An 18363-nucleotide genomic window follows, 5' to 3' on the forward strand; every position below is an offset into this window, starting at 1 on the left:
CTGTAAAACTTTTTTGAAAAGAATATAGGAGAAAATCTTCATGACCTACTGTTAGACAACAAATTCTTCAATATGATACCAAAGGCATGATCCATAAAAAAAACTCAATTATTGGATTCCCTAAAATTAAATGCTTTTGCTCTGTGAAAAAAGTATGTCAAGAAAATGAAAAGACAAACCACTGACTTAGAGAAAATGTTTGCAAATCACATATCAGAGAGGACTCATATCCAGAATATATAAAGAACCCTCCAAACTCCACAGTAAGAAACCAAATAATCCAATTATAAAATGAGCAGAAGATTCCAACAGACATGTCATCAGAGAATATATACAGATGGCAAGGGAAACAAAGGGAAAGATGTTCAACAACACTAGCCATTAGTAAATGCAAATTAAAACTACCATGAGGGCTTCCCTGGTGGCGCAGTGGTTGAGAGTCCACCTGCCAATGCAGGGGACACGGGTTCGTGCCCCGGTCCGGGAAGATCCCACATGCCGCGGAGCGGCTGGGCCCGTGAGCCATGGCCGCTGAGCCTGCGCGTCCGGAGCCTGTGCTCCGCAACGGGAGAGGCCACATCAGTGAGAGGCCCGCGTACCGAAAAAACAAAACAAAACAAAAAAAAAACTACCATGAGACACCACTACATATATATCAGAATGGCTAAAGTTAAAAAATATATATACTGATAATGTCAAATGCCAGTGAGGGTGTGAAGAAACTGATCTCTCATATATTCCTGGTGGAAATGTAAATGATACAGCCACTCAGGAAAATAGTCTGGCAGTTTCTTTGTAAGTTAAACATATACTTACTATATGACCCAGCACTTTTACTTCTGGGCATTTATCCTAGAAAATGAAAACTTATGTTTATATAGAAATCTGTACATAAATATTCATAACAGCTTTATTTGTAATAGCCCCAAACTGGAAATGACTCAAATGTCCTTCAGTGTGAACTGTTAAAACAAACCGTGGTGTATCCAGACAATGGAATACTACTTGGAAATAAAAAGGAATGAACTACTGATATGTGAGACAAATTGGTTCACTCTTAAGGGTATTCTGCTGCCAGAACAAAAGCTAGTCTCAAATCATACGTAGTGTATGATTCCATTTATACAGCCTTCTTGAAATGGCAAATTATAAACATCGCTGTTGCCAGGGGATAGGCAAGAGGAGGTAGGGTGTGACTATAAAGGGGTAGCATGAGTGAAGCACTTTGTAGTGATGGAACAGTTCTGTATCTTCATTACGATGATGGTTATACAAAGCAAATGTATGTGATCAATTGTCATAGAATTAGTTAAAGAGACATACAAAAATGAGTGCATGCAAACAATGATGAGACCTGAGTAAGGTCTGTAGCACAGTTTATTGTGCTGTTCCAATTAATTTCTTGCATTTGATAATGCTCTATAGCTATATAAGATGGCACCATTGCAGGGATCTGGGTGATGGGTACACAAAACCTCTCTGCACTATTTTTGCGACTTCCTGTGGGTCTGGGTCTATAACTGTTTCAAAATTTAAAAAGTTTAAATAAAACATTCCTGGTCATGAGGTTAATAAAATGAATCAGAAAAAAATGAAATGCACAATTAAATGAATTCCATTATCATACCAATACTTGTAATACTGGTACATATACTATGTTTTCTTCTCTCTTTCTTTAACTTGAGAGTGTAATATGGGACGAGAAGATTTAATTTCAGGAGCTCATGGATTCTTACCTACACCGTGGAAACTCAACTCCCAAGGCTTAGAAACTGTCTGTCTCTGGATTAGGATAATGTTTTTGGCAGCTAAGTGACCAGATTCATGTTGCAGCCAGACCTCAGAGCATCCTCGTTCACACACTTAACTACATACTTTTAATATTTTATGACTTTGTAATTGTTACCTCACTCTTTTTTCTTTACTAGATTGTAATTTAGAAAACTGAGCTCATTCAAAAGACTATCCTATCAATATGGTGGCATTTAAGATAGAATCCTTGGTGTCTACCTTTCCATACAAAGTGGCCTATTTCATGGGGGCTGCAGGTCCCTGGAAAGCTGCCCTGTAGCATCCTCATCTCTCTGACACTCTCAGCATCATCTTCATGTTAAATGTCCCTGGTTTTGTGATTCTGATCATTTTTCACTGAGCAGATTTCGTCCCTGTAACTATTTCACCTTTCATCCTTTTAATTAGAATTAGATATGACTCCCAAATTAAGGGTTTTACATTGTTATCCTAAATACCCTTTAAGTGTATGTCACATAGTCCAGAGTACCAGATATTACAAATCACCTCCATTTCCAGCTTAATTCTGGATGCTTTGTTGACCAAAAGAGAATTTTCATTAGAAGACCTAAAGATCATAGAAGATGTCAACCATCCCAATGAATGGGTTAATAAAATGTCCCCACAGCTCAGGACAGTTTGATTATCTCAATCAAGTACTGAGTTCTTAACGTACCCTAACAGAATACAGCTACCTAATAGTCATGTCCATCTATCTACTTTTTCAAACCTATTTCGGTTATGATGAGTCATAATTTCTAGAAAGAACAAAGAAAAGTGATTTAATATGTCCCATTAACCAGTTACATTACTAGCACCTTTAATAATAAAATGTCAATATTCTCTGTATAATTAATACATTAAAATTTCAGTACTTAAACCAGTAAGAATCCCTTGGTAAATGATGAGCTTCATCTAAGCAGATACGGTTTGTTCTTTTCATGTTTATTTTCTAAGTGCAGAAAATAAACCCACCAGAACCATCATTCCCATTCATTAAGCTTTTGTTGAATGAATACATAAATGTATGCAGGAAGAAAATAAATGGTGGTGGCAGGAGTTTGTTCCCTGTCAACAAGCTAGCTATAATCTCAGCATGTCTTATATAGAATAATAAACTACTAAATATGGTACAGGGTTTGGGCAAGATTGGATAATTATTTTCTAGGGAAATTTGGGTATGAGGAAATGAAAGAACTAGCCGTGGAGAGAAAAATTATAAATCCATCATAAATCTACAACAGATTGCTGGATAAGAAAAGCCTGAATTGGGCTACGTGTAAGCATAAACTAGTTTGAGAAAATCAATTAAAAAAATTAACTGGATATTTGGGAAATATACTTGTATATAGTAAATAATTAAACATTTTAAACTCCTCATTGTTAAAATAAATGGTTCTTTGTACAATTTCCCCCCTTGTTATTAACATCATGGTTTCTTCATTTTCCTGATCTGGTTTATAAGAAATTTCTAATAATCATGACACAGAAAGCAAACACTCTACAAATACTGTCCTATTATCTTTGCGCCTTATCTATTTGAGGCTCTCACAAATCGTGGATATGACATTCAGGGGCTTTGAGGACTTGGCCATCGCATTCTGTGCTAACTGTAAAAGAATTTCCAACCAAAATTTATTTCCAAATTTTGGATTAGAACCAATTAGATTCTGCCACTGAGTAAATCCCTACTTCATTTTCATGTAAATTGGAAAATTTAATATTATGTGGGATGGGCGCTAGTTCTAGATGACAAGACTACATATTTGGCTCTTTTCCAAAAGTATCTAAGATTTTAAATTAGTTGCACTTCACTGTCTTATGTGAAAGTTGTGGATGGTTTCTCTTTTTCTTTTGTGTAAGAAAGGAGATTAAGTGAACAATTCAATGTCGGGTGTATACAGGGCTTTTTTCTATGCTTTAAAATAATTAAGGTGCTCTGCACAATTCCCACATGGTGTTTTAAAGGTGAGATTCAGTTAGATAACAAATTATCTGACTCATAGCTCCATACATTCCAGCAATATTCAACTAAAGTCAATTACGCATCCTGTGTTTTTCAAGTTTCCAACATATGGGGCTAAGGAAGGACACTGTCAAAACGTCCATAAACTCAGACATGTTACTGAACTACACATGCAAGTTGGTTGGGAAATTGTCTACTGATTTCATTTGTACAACGATTAATTTTAGGAATAACCGGATAGTAACTAGCTAGTAAATAATTTCTAATGTAGTAAGAGTACCATAGCAGGGATGAGATCCAAGAATTTACTAAAACCTAAATAGTTGTGGGGAAAAACCCAGCAGCTCTAAAGCTGTCAATTTTTTTTTTTCATGTTCTCTAGAATACGACATTTTGAATTCAATTTTGAGAGCAGATTTTACCTTAACTTTGGGGAAGAAGGGAATGGCCTTCATAGGTCTTTTGATTTTCCAACGTAAAGGCCACTATCCTAGTCTGGAAGGGAACATTCAGCGGTAAGGATAAGCTGCATATTGATGAATATATGCATAATAATGAAAAGTTTGTTTTCTTTTAGATGAAGTTGCATCTGTGGCACGGTTTACATTCAGGCAAATAAAAACAATGAAATAGCATAATACCACGAAGGAGAACGCTTGTTTTCTCACTAGGAATTTCAGAAATATAAGGGTCTAATCTTCAGGCAGTGTAACTTGAGAGAGGGGTGGCCTCCTATGTGGCTGATGAACTGGCCTCTTGAAATCATGGTAGGCTTGAGCTGAGAGCCACATCCATCCAGTAAGAGAACCTGTGAAGGTCCATGATTAGGAATATCCATTTCTTTATTCTTAATCTACTCTGTGCACTGCTTTACCTTTCTGTTATGCCCAAGATTTTGGTGAATTTTTTACTACAAGTGATAGCCAGGTGTGACAGTGTATTTGGAGAGCTAAGAGAAGGGTTGATGATGTCCTTTAGGATGACACAGTGTGGGAGACAATATCTGAACTTGACAGAATAGAGGACTACTGGAAGAGGGGAAATAAAAGGCCATCAGGCTGCATGTAACACAAATGCACTCAAAAATAGGGGCAAAGACTTGGCTTCCTCTGATCAAATATGATAGAGGCAATTTGGGTATTAAAGGATCATCTCTTAAGACTGGAGAAGTTGAAGATGGGTTATGTAGGAATACCTAGCTAAAAGATAAATTATTGAAAATGAACTGCACTGTTTGTTTCCCAAAAAAGTTCATTACTAAAGTGAAAAAGGAGCTGGTATATAGTTAATTGATGTTTAATAAATATGTTATTATTTATTAAGCTAAAATTTTTTAAAAAACAATCATGTTGAGTTTTGGTATACCGACATATGAAAAATACATTTTAATCACAAATGATATTATTTGTGAAACACAAATGCATGGAGTGGAATAAGTAAGCATTCTGTGATTAATTGATTCAAAGATTCAGTTTGAAGAGAATGAGTCTAAAGTATACCCTACAGAGCTTAAGGCTTTAGGACACCAAGGCTGTGCTGATAAAAACAAAGCCAAGTGATTTATCAATCCTGTGAATTAGATTAATGCAGCCAGTCAATCTGGATATTATGGGGAAAATCTTTTTATTTTTCTCAACAGCAAGTATTTTTGTCTGTAATTGTTCTTAATCATTCAAGTAATTGCATTCGCTATCTCACTCTGCTTGTGTGAATGACTTCTCTTGAATTAGTTCATTTTTTTCTCTGTTGGTTAGGTATTTAATTTCTGAAGGTTTTCTACCATATGTCCTGTCTTTGCTGGTGGTCATCCAAAAATTGTTCTTTTCCTATAAAATATGTATCATTTCAGTTATCTGACGTTTTTTCCCTTCTTCGATGAAAATCTTACAGATTTTCCTGTCTTAAATCCCACTTTATCTCCTCCATAAAATTTTCATTTTCTTTGCCTATACATTTATCTTAATTAGCCTTCAGTTCCTTCAATTAAGTATATCTCCATCAATGTTTGCTGTGACCAGGACAAGTGGTGGATAAAAGTGCTATTTTAAGTATGAGTCAGATAACTGCAGCTCCAGGAAGGCCATGTCTTTTTCTCCTCCTTGAAAGTCCAAGGACCAAGAGGAGGACAAATGAAGTCATGAGAATGAGAGTTGTACTTTCATAGCAGAGGTAGGGTCCAGAGATGCTCCTCAAGTTCAATTATGTGGTCATTAGGAAAAGTCTTTTGTTGCTGTAATGATAATAAGATAAGCCAAGTGCTGAAGTGGCATTAAATGAACAGGAGATATTTATGGAGGAACCCCTTAGGTTTTGTTGAAATATATCACTTATTTTGAGTAGATTACAAGGTAGACTTATGACAACTCAATCATGCAGACATTTAAGAAAAAAGCGTCACTGCTGTAGTTAGGAAAATGTTTTAGCCTGGGGGCAGAAATAATCCAATACTAATAGTATTTGATTTTCCTTTTTCTCTTGTTTGCATGGAAATGGTGAGAGTAATACAAAGAAAAGGTAGGGATGCTACCCCCTGCCTGCCCTCCCCCCGGGGTCATAAAACTCTTGTAAGAGAAATTTCTCCCCAAATGGAAAGAGTATGTAATCTATAGAGGAAAACTATTTCTCCTCAAATGGAAAGAGTACGTAGTCTATAGAGGAAAACTATTTCCGGTGGTAAAACATAAATATGTTTAGACATTCGCATTTATAACTTTTCTCAATCTAGATAATTTTTTGCTCAGATCCTATTTTATTTTCTCTGCAGTCTATGTGATTTGTTGACCCATCTCTACTTCTGTACTTTATAAGATTCTTGAAGAAATGTTGTTTGCTTTATTACTATAAATTGTGATTCTATAGCTTTCATGCATTTTTTCTTTCTTACAAAATAAAACTATCGTTCAATATATCCAGCTAACTCTCATTGTTTGTTAAAAGATAAGTATAAGTAATAGGGAGATACAAGAGAAAAGAAATAATACAGGTTTAGCAGAAACATCTTTTTGAATAGCAAACTGAGACCACGGATTTTTTTTTTTTTTTAAGCAAACCCATCATCAGATTTTAAAGCTGCAGATCAGAAAGGATTTTGCTCAATCTCTTTTTTTTTTTTTTTTATTAATGTAGAAGTTGAAGCTCAGAGGTCTTAAAATACTTGCCCTAAGCTGTTGGATCCAGTACAATCAGCTGTAAGGTGTCTGCCTGACCTGAAGCTTAGCTGTAGAAGGGTGAGAAAGAGACAAAGAACTTATTGTATGTTAAACTTCAACCTGAACCTCTAGTAATGAGGACAGCCTCCTTTGAAGGTTCCAAACAGGGAGTGGGGTCAAGACTTCTCCTTTTCCCTTGGTTACTTAATTGTTACTTCTTCCTGTCCCCAGACAATGCCAAGTGTGTGTGATAAGCCTTGACCCTCATATCTGCCTCTTTCACCACCCTCTGTACCATGCCTTAGGGCCAGATATAGTCTGTTTTTATTCTTTTTTTTTTTTCTCAGCCTTTCACCTACATCTTAGCCTCCTTTTCCCTTTGATCAGGAAGCCTGGTGACCTCGTGGTCCCAGACAACCACTTCATTCTTACTGGAGAACTCTGTGAACTGAGTCCTCCAGATTTAACCCTTAATGTACTGAATATTATCAAAGAAGCTGGAAAATCTCCTCTCAGGAAAATGTCCCTTGCTAGGAGGGCCATTGTTTCACTACAAAATCCTATCTTGAATGCCAAAAGCGAAATATTACTTCATTTCTTACTTTAAGTATCCCTAGGGAAACTTAATGAAACCCTGGAAAGATGGATGCCTTAGATGAACATCAAAGAGAAAGAAATGCAGTAAAGAAAGCACATAATTTTCAAAATAGAATTCTGATCACATTTATTTTGTAAGTAAACAAATAATGCAGGAAGAAATCACTAGGGAGAGGTCTATACCTAACACAATATTGCTGGTATTTACTGAACTGTGTCAAAAACCTAGTAGAATCTCTAAATGCCATCAATCAGAAGTTAGCGTCCTCGTGGAGGATATATATGAACACAGATTACATTGGTACTGGAGTCATGCCTATGAGACATCAGAAAAATTGGGATTCTAATAGATTTGAAACACAGGTTGAGTATCTGGGGAAACTGAGAGGTGTCTTTCTACCTCAGAAATTGCATAACCTTGTACAGAGAGCCGAAACCTACTAAATGGATCAGCCGTCCGAAGGGGACTTGAGTGATTTTTCCCAGTCCTGTCATTTTGTGAGCCTCTCATTTTTACAACACTTACGGTAGAGACAAATTGCAATAGAAAGTTCACTTAGAATGAAAAAAATCAAAGGTTAGCAATGACTCAAAGATGTTACGGTCTTGGCTTCACCCCTTCCTGGCCTTTTAGTAACTACAAGTAATCAGAGCCATTTTAAGGCTTTTATGAACGCTTCCATTATTTTCCTATGCTGTGTAATTCTAACTGTAGAAGCAAGATGTATTTACCTAATCTGTGGACTGACACACAGTAACCAATATCTAAATACAAATGAATCTTTGGGAGAACAAAGAAAGGCTTAATATGTGAGGATCACTCAACCTGTAGAGGTTTATCCTTTTGTGTTTAGGTTCTCTGGTCCCCTCAGGATGCCATCTAGTATAATTGTTTTTTGAATAGCTCTAGTGATTTTAACAACCTCGCCTGTAGGTTTTTTTTTTCTATATTTTAAAGTGTTTCTAATTTTTTATGAAAAGTTCCTCTGACATTTGCTTTGATTTTTTTCCCCACTTAATTTCCATTTATGCCCTTACTCCATTATTTCTAGGAAGTGGGAAACTGAAACTTTGGATATGATTAAGGCTATTAAAAGCATGTACTTCTGTTGAAGCCTCTTATCATTTTGTTCTGGGTATTATCAGCCTCAGTATGGGAATAGAAAGGGAAAAGGTTAAAGTTTACCAGTGTATATTGCCCTTTGTTTTTATTCGCTTTTAAGAGCCTGGGATTAGTGTCTGTAATCCCAATGCACCTGAATAACAAAACTCATATCTGTGTATAAATTTTATATATGAAATGATATTGGAAATTGATAACAAAAATAATGATTTGATAGTGAATCTTCCCAGCATTAAATTGAAAATAAGTAAGCCACTTTACATATTTAAAATTAAGTAATTACAGGTCATTGATCATTGGCTTAATGTTGTTTTCTGATCCTATGATGTGTATGTTCACCAGATTTCAGCTGTAATTTGTTTAGCTTTGAATCAGGGACATTTTGTACCATGATTCATTTGACGCACCTAAATTTTACAAAACCAATGATTTAGTCTTTTTTACTCATGTAAGCAAAAGGTAATATAATAAAGATGACCTGGAAACTTACCAGGAAAATAGGAACTGCACATTCATGTAAGCATCTTAATGGATATCTTATTATGATGAAGAGTTCAAAGAGGCCCGCCTTTAAGAGGCCAGCTCCTCTTAAATCTTGCAAAGAACAGCTTTTCCTCAGCTAACATTAAAAGAGATTTAACTATTTTAAGAGGTGTTAGAAACTTTGAACCTAGATATTAATCACTCAACAAACGCTTATGGAGCACCTACTATGTGCTAGTCTGTCTCTGTTTTGATCCCTAGAGATACAGAAGGAAAACTAAAGCAGGTAATCAATCTGGAAATAAGAGCTCAGCTCTGGGTACCTGCACTGGCACCATGTCGCCCTGGACAGAAAAGGTCAAGAAAATAAAAATGGCAATTTCATGCTTTATTTCTAGTGTCACCATGGAATTACTAACCTATAGAATTTATTTTTTTTTAACTTTTAAAATGTAAGTAAGATACAAATACAGAAGAATATGCAATACAAGCATAGAGCTTAATGAATTATCATAAGACCAACACCCGAGTACACACTATTCATGTCAAGAAACTGAAGTATGCCCAGAACCCCAGAAGGTCCTCTATGTGCTCCATCTCATTATAATCACTTCCCTTCCCACAAAAGTAGCCATTTAAAAAATTTTTATAGTAATCATCTCTTTGCATTTCTTTATAGTCTTATCACCTTGTTATTCTAGGGACTAGATCAGAGCTTTGCAAATTGCACGTACTCAATAAATTCCTAAACAAGGTAAGTCACTGAAGATGCATTCCTCAAGTATACATCCTTAGAAACTCTGTTTAATCTTTCCCGTTTTTAGGGGTTTTTTGGGGGGGTTGGGGGGTTGGGGTGATTTGGGGATATGTCTCTTAAGTCACCATTATTCTACATTTTTTCCTTCCATCCTTACATTTTCTTACAATTTATTTTTTGAAAAAATAGGTCCATCTGACCTGTAGTTTTGAATATGCCCGTCCTTTGTATTTCCCACAATTTGACAGTTGATGCAGAGGTCTGATTAGACTCAGACTCAGTCCCTTTGGCAACACTGCAAGTTATATTGTGTTCTTTCATTAGGAGGCACATGCTATTTGGTTGTTCTTTTTTGTGATATTAGCAGCTGTGAATGCTATGACTAGATGCATTAATTTGATGGGAGTTATAAAATGGTGATATTCCATTGTTGTCATTTATTTTTCATTGTCTGGATGGAATAATTCTATACATAGAGGGTCTCCCTCAACTGTTATTTTGGTATCCAATCATATTGGTAAGGCAAGATAAATGTTTTATTTTTTTCCTTCTATTTCCCATTTCCCACAATGATGAATTTGTCCCCAAACACCTTCTGAAAGTAACTAATTAGTCCATTTATCCTTTTTTTGCACCATTATCAATTCATGGATTTAAACATATTTTATGAGTGTCAGTCCGACTGGGCTCCTGTAACAAAATACCATAGACTGAATGGCTTCTAAAAATGTATTTCTCACAATTCTGGATGCTGAAAGTCCAAGAGTAGGGGGTCAGCATGGTCAGGCTCTGGTGAGAGCTCTCCTCTGGCTCACAGACTGAGGACTTCTCGTTGTGTCCTCACATGGTGGAAAGGGTAACATAGCTCTCTGGAGTCTCTAAGAGTACGAATTCCATTCATGAGCCTCCATACTCATGACCTAATCACCTCCCGAAGACCCCACCTCCATCACATTAGGGGCGTTAGGATTTCAGCATATGAATTTTGGGAGGACACAAACGTTCAGTCCATAACAATGGATTTCAGTTCATTGCTATTGCTATCCTTATTGGAGTTCAAATCGTCCTACATTTGACCTGCAGGAAACTTACTCATGTGTCTGGCTTTTGATGCTGTCAAATGGGATGATGAGGATGACTGGGTTATGCGTCTCTCCTCTGCCAGCAGGCTAACCCAGACATCATCAGAGTGGCTGTAGGGTTCCAAAGAGCCACAAGAGACGGCACACTTCAATGTGCAAGTATTTATTAAGTTTCTTAAGTCTCATTAGCCAAAGCAAGTCACATGGGCAAACCCAGGTTCACTGAGAGAGAACCACCTCGGAGTGGGAAATGGGATGAGAATTATTAGTCCATTTTTGCAAACAATCTACCACATATCTAAGTGTCTTTCTCTTAAACATCACATACTCTTTTAGCTAGATCCCTAAAGTATTTTTTTTGGCCTTTTCTATAAAACTCAGTAATTTTACCAGTTATAGCTTGTTGTTAGCCAATATTCTCTGGTATGCAGAGAATATGTAGTTTCAATTTTTTTGTTGTTAATTTCAAGGAAGTTTAATTATTTTTAGTATTTGTTTTCTCTTGTTTTGGTTTTCTTCTTCAGATATTCCTATTATCCATATATTAATTTTTTCCATGTATTTTCAATATACGTTTTTTTCTCCTGAATCATTTTCATCTATTTATTTCATTTTACTTTTTAATATCTTGTTTCTTTTCAGTTTTCTTTCTCTGAAGTCATTATCTCTTGTGTTCATTTGCTCTCTCATTCTTTCTGATTTATTCCTCATTTCTGAATTTTTTCCCTTTATTTGTAATTCTTTTCTAAGTTCCATTATTTTATTTAAGAGTTTAAAAATTTTGATTTATGTCATTCTTTTATACTTTGTATCAATTTTAATTTTTTAGCTCATTTTGAAAAATATTAAGATGCTTTTAATTTCATGGATGTGTTTTCTATTTTCTTTTCTCTTATAGTAACATTGTGTGAAATTTGACCACAACCCTTTTTGTTGCTTATATTTTTGTAAAGTAGTTCTCCTAAGGTTTTAGAGAGAGGTGTTGTTCACAACAGCTTTCTGAGATTTCATGGCTCCCTGTGATTTTCCCTTCTCTATCTTTATCTGAGTCCTCTCTTCCTTCCTTTCTGTTGTCCCCGTTGTGCTTAATTCTAATCATGTTCCAGAATTTTCCTCCCATTGCCTAGCCTTGTCCAGGAAGGCAGTTTGGGCTGGTCAGATTTGAAATCATAGGATCTAGACTGCTCCAGCTTTCACACTCTACAGCAAGCCCCTGGCATACCAGCTACTGCATTTATCTGAACCCCTCTTTGTAGAAGCTGCTGTTCTTAGTTTGGCATGATATGCATTCCAGTGCAGGCATGCTGGCTGTTAGGGATTCTGTTCTTAGATCTGTCCCACACCTCAGCCTCTTTCTGCTCCTTCCCACACAGATACTAACACACATGGGCATCTTGAATCCGTGGGAGATGTTTTCCCTCCCACTCGTATTTTGGAGTTCATGGAGGGTATCATGTCACCTAGTTAATTGTAAATGTTGTACCTTGGTTTTGGGGTTTTGCTGTTTGGTTACCCATTTTTACAAAGCGTTTTAGGGAGACTCACAAAGTATGCAGCGCCGTTGCCATGCTCTTTCCAGATTCCCTCACCTCTCTCATCTTTTTATTTTCCCAACTTCTCCATTCCCTCCTCTATTCTAAACCCCAAATCATCTAAAACTGCTATTCCGCCCCCACCCCCTGCCATAAGTTAATTCTTCAACCCAGCATCACAGACTAGGCACTTGAGGTCATAGACTATTATCTTGATTTTTAAAATATAAATACAAATTGATCAATTACAGATGCTTTCTTCCCACGAGCCAAAAGCACTGTGTACTAGGTGCCCAATAAAAATTACTTTGGATGATTACTGACACTGTGTATGGCACTTTGGCATTTGGAAGTGTTATAAAAGAGGATAAAAATTTGTTTGAATACCAGCATCTCAGGAAAGTGTTGATATTATATTTCCCAGACAAAATAGGAACTGGGACATGGCTTTCTCTAACTTAGCTCCAAAGTATTTGTTCTGATTAAAGAACATATAACAAAGAAAAAACTCCTTTCCCAGTGAACCATTTCACAATGTTCTCTTAGTCACAGTTCCATTCCAATACAATGTGAATACCAAACGTGTAAAGCATGGCATGACAATAGGAAAACTTTATCTGGGTTAGGGACACATTGATCTTCCATAGTGAACTTCGCTCTTCTTTCCCTTTCAAAGGGCTGGGTTTACCCTAAAAGATGTAAAGTCTTAGCCTGATCCTCCTTAGGACAAGTCATAATAATCTGTACTAACAAGCCAGGCTTAGCATGTTATCTAAAACCATGGAGCAAAGGGAAACTAACCGGTCCATACTAGGGACTTGACTCCCATGAACACTATGCTCTAACAAACTGAACTTACTGAAATACAAGTGATTTTTAAAACAATAATCAGAATAATATTTAATGCAAGAACTCATTACTAAAGTCATGTTTATTCATTTAAAAGTAAGTGACACATTTCTATACACACCAGGAGAAAGTGGTCCATGCTGAATTCTAATTAAGTATCGCCAGCCTCATGTTTATAGATAGTTTCATAATTCCAAAAATTGCCAGGAACCAGTCTTTGATCTAAAACCTATCAGCCTGCATTGAATTACAATCTAATTTGCTTCCTCTGTCCCCAAATGACCAGCTTGTGCTGTAACATGATCTTTTAATAATGTGATCTGAAGTACTGTTCAAACAAAATTTGATTTGTTTAATGAGCAGATACAAAAATAGAGCAGTAATATTTTTGTCTTGAAAAGAAAATTAAAATGCCTTTCAGCTGATGAAGTTGCCTTAGATATAACTATATTTCCAGTGTGCCAGCACCCAAGCAGTTAATGGCAGTGAGAATCAAAGGCCCAAAGAAAGAGGCCCTAATCATAATGATTTTATTCTGAGGGGCAAAACCAGGGCGAAGTCAAACATCACGTGGCCTTGTACTCTGTTTGAAACATGCATTGATAAAGCTGTTTTTGAAGTCAATATTTGTTTGCCTCAGTGTAATTATAGTCCTTTGGATTTTTCTTGCTAATATGTGTGTGTTTGTGTTTGGGGGAGGGAGGATGTATAGATGAGGGGTAGCACTGCTATAACAAGTAACTTGCTCTTTCACTCATAACGCTGTCATTTTTGCTCCCAAGATAGATACTTATAAACTCAATGACCGCTCCCTGTAGCAGCGGCAGAAGTTCCAGAATGGCTGAAATTGCAGGTTACGAAAAAGCTCATTGTGAATGACAGCAGGAAGGGTTCATGACTCATTGTAATGTCAAAAAGCACTGATCAGAAAAAGTGCCAAAAGGCTTAGGACTAAGTCCTAATACATTTATTTATTTACATTAGGGCAGTTTATATGTTCCCGGTAATCTGTACTCTTCCCGGGTATATGAAATTTCTTGTGCAACTAATTTACCAAATTCTATGATTTACTTTGCTCTTCTGAGCTAAGATATGTTCATGAAGTCCCTCGGTCTCATCAGTGACTATTCTCTCCCTTTGAAGAAAAACAATAATTTACATCTCTGTCACATTCTAAGAACAGGAATTCCTATTTAAGAACTTGATAAAAACCTAATACTTTAAGCTCTATATTTTGGATTATGTCCAAACTTACACTGAAGAGAGACTTATAGTGATATTATCCCTTTGACAATTGTCCCATGGATTGCCTTGGATGTTAAAAACTCAAAATAATGTTTGCTTACCTCAAGTTTTAATGTTTTGTTACAGATGTAATAATCGAGTATGACAAGAATTATAAATTTAAATATATTAAATTAAACAAATTACTGAAAGCATTTTTTTTCTAAAATTATCTATTATTCTATCTAAAATAGCATATTTAGCACCCTCAAAATTATTACCTCCTCCTCCAAGCACTCTGGGAACATTCACAAAAATACATTCAGTTTCTTCTAATTTCTTCCCCTATTACCACTCCCCTCTCTAAAATCATAAAAGGCCTCTTGTCTATCAAATGAAGTGGACTCTTTTCATTACACTTTTTATATTAATTCACACTATCGATAATCTTCTTGTTCCTCCATTTTTTCAACAAAAAGTTGAGAGCCCTCTCTGTAGCAGACAAGATTTTGGGTATTAGGGATAAAGTAGGGATCAAAACAAGAGATTCTCTGTCCTCATGCTGCTAGAGTCTGGAAGACAGGAAAAATTAATCCATAATAAAATATCAGATATTGAAAAGTACTGTAAAGAAAAGTAAGCAGAGGGACTTCCCTGGCAGTCTAGTGGTTAAGACTCCAAGCTTCCACTGCAGGGGGTGTGGGTTCGATCCCTGGTCAGGGAACTAAGATCCTGCATGCCACTTGGAGCGGACAAAAAAAAAAAAAAAAAGGAAAAAATTAAAAAAAAAAAACAAAAAAAGAAAAAGAAAGCAGGAAAAAGAAAGAAAAGGGAAAAATAAAGCAAAGTAACGGGAGAAGATTAAACGGTATCTATGAGGGTTTTTTCCAGCGCTATAATCTGTTCTTGGACCTGAATTAAGTGAGGGAGTAAACGGGGTGAATATTTGGGGAAAGGTATTTGTAGGCAGCAGGACAAACAGAGGCTTAAAGGAAGAATGTATATTGACATTTTTGGAAAGTTAGCTGGATGGAGGAAGAGTGGCTGGAAATTAGAGCAAAAAGGTAGCTAGGAGTTGGATTACACAAGACCTCAAAGCCACAGTAGATTCTTTGCTTTTATGGTATATTCTATGGGAAGATTTCATGAAGGGAGAGGCATGATCATCAAAAGAAATCGTTTCAGTTGCTTTGGCTGTTATATGGAGAGTCAACTGTGTGTGTGTGTGTGTGTGTGTGTGTGTGTGTGTGTGTGTGTGTGTGTTTGGGGTGGTGGAATGAGTATGGCAAAAGTAGAAGCTGGGAGACCAGGTAGAATATGATATCAGTAATCCAAGTTATTTATTATGATGGCCTAGACTAGATAAGAGGACCTAGTTTAGGAGAGGAACAGCAAATGTGGTAAGAAGATCTGACTTCAGAAAATAGTTTAAATGTATAACTGAAGGACTTTAATGCAGTAGATGAGGAATGCGGAAAAAAGAAAAAGAGGCAACAGAGATAATTCCAATGTTTCTGACATGAGCAGCTGGGTAAATGTTGGTGACATCTATTCACATAGAGAAAGTGAGTCAGAAACAGAGCAGGGGAGAATTGAGTTCAGTTTATTGAGTTTATTAGACATGTAAGTGGAGATATTAAATAGCGAGTTGGATAAGTCTTGAGTTATGGAAGAAGTTGGGTCTGGAATTGTAAAAATGGGAGTCATCAGTTTCCAAATTGTATTTAAAAGTGTGAGTCTGAATGGAATAACCAGTGGTTGAATGTAGATGAGAAGAGAGGAAAAGTGAAGAGGAGAGAAGAGGTCTCCAAATGGAGTACTGGTGAGAAGAATCCAATGAAGCCTACTGAAAAAGTGAAGACAGGGAGACAGCAAGAGGATAATGATGTGTCCCTCCCAGAGGCCAAGTAAGGAAAGGTTTGCAAGAGTGAACCGTGCCAGGTGCTTTGAGAAAGTCAAGGAAGATGAACACTTAGAAAGTATCCTTGGATTTGCAATATGAAGTCATTCATGACCTTAACAAGAAAAATTTTATTCAAATGTTGGAAACAAAAGCTTGCTTGGTGTAGGTTCAAGAGAGAATGATCAGGGTTGTAATGAATAGCATTCAAGGAGATTTTCAGTTAAAAAAAAAAAAAGGAGATAGAGGGAAATGTGGCAACAAATATTAAATTGAAGAAAGAACTGCCATCAGGGAAAGTGAGAGCTAAATTCTTGAAGGAAATCAGGGAGAAATTCCATGTTGTATTATCCATTTGGAAGATCTAGAAAGGCACACCCCAAGTAAAGCTGTGTAAGTGACATACGGGTCCACTAACTCAGATCCATGGGAAAACAACAGGAATGAGAGGAAGACAAGTTGAAGCAGAATAGTCTATGATTTTTGCTTGGAATAGTTTAGGCACTTCGGGGATTCATTTTTATGGTTACAGGGGTTTATGTTACATAAGCATATTATGGTGGTTTAGAGATAGGAGGACACTTTTTTTTTACTGAATTCTTTTCCTAAATATTCTATTCCACTATAATAGACAAATATTGCTTCTAAACTGATATGTCTCAAATCCAAAATCATCTTTCTAATTCATTTTCTGAGTAACAGATGCCAATTAACAATTATTTGCTGGGTACCTACCACTGGAATTCCCACTGAAAATTCAACTGAGCATGCTTTAGAATCAAAATCATTATCTTCTTGAAATATGCCTTTGTTCTTCTCATCGCTCCTTTGTATAATAGTCCCTCCATTATTCCCAACACCCTGGCTTATAAACTTGACTTCCTTGTCTTCATTGTCTTACAGCCAATCATCTACCAAACTACCTGTGCAGTGGTCCCTACTTCCACTTCCCCTTTCCATTTGTACTGCCAGTTCCTTAATTCATACCCTCATCAACGCTCACATTGACCATGCAATGCCCTCCTATCCATTTCCTATATTGCCCCACAATCTAGCCTTTCACACTGTTAAATTTTCTTATCATCCACCTGTATAATCATAGCACTTCCTTCTTCTTTAATTTTCTTGAATATCATTATGTAAGGAATTTAACCTCTTAGTGTAACTTTGAAGGTATTCAGTCATTTGGTTTCATCCTGATTTTGAAAGTAAATAGTTTTCTGGAAGGTTAGACAGCTGGGGAGTAGAGAAAGGAAACAAGCGATGCCAGGCACTGAAATTGCTTTTTCCTTAAAACAGAATATGATTTTGTCAATGTGAGCATAAGGTAAGAAAGCCCAGGTGTCTGTAATTTTTCCTATTGAAAGCATAAATTGATTGAATGTTTTTTTTATTTTCCCCCTGAAAACTGATGAGAATCCAAATTATAAAAATACTGGGATATGGCAAAAATTTAAGATTTTCAGATCTAAAATATCCCTAATTTTCTGGTACAGAGTCATTGATGGCAGGGTATCAACCCCACAAGTGACATTCTACAAAAGAAATGAGGCTATTGTAATTTTGTATTCTTTGCTTAAAACAAGAATAATGATAGTAACAATAATAGTAATGAGGACCAATCTAAATTTATGGTTTGAATTTGTTATGCTGCCGTAAGTTCATAGTCCATTCTGACGAGTTGTACCTATCCTGCATCAGTATATACAGGTATTCCCTGCTTTTCAAAAGTTCTGTTTATGCCACTTTGCTTTCACGGAAGACCTACGTTAGTACCTGTTTTCACTAACTGAAAGAAATCCAAAGAGGCTTTTTGTTTTTACGCGTTTGTTTTGCAGCCAGCCACCCTAGAGGCAGCACACACCCAAAGCAGTGAGAGTGGCCCCGCCAAGCTCCTTCCCTGGGAACTA

At 36.4% G+C, this 18363-nt stretch overlaps 1 protein-coding gene across 1 annotated transcript in view; it reads left to right on the top strand.

Annotated features, from left to right (window-relative positions):
• The window catches only part of LOC111182370 (metabotropic glutamate receptor 8), a 161282-nt gene that overhangs the window by 114299 nt on the left and 28620 nt on the right, over positions 1-18363 (top strand). The window lies entirely within an intron of this gene.

Source organism: Delphinapterus leucas, chromosome 9 (assembly GCF_059928025.1).
Source record: "Delphinapterus leucas isolate spDelLeu-1000000601 "Yukka" chromosome 9, BTC_Dleu_Yukka2, whole genome shotgun sequence".
NCBI classification, from domain to species: Eukaryota; Metazoa; Chordata; class Mammalia; order Artiodactyla; family Monodontidae; genus Delphinapterus; species Delphinapterus leucas.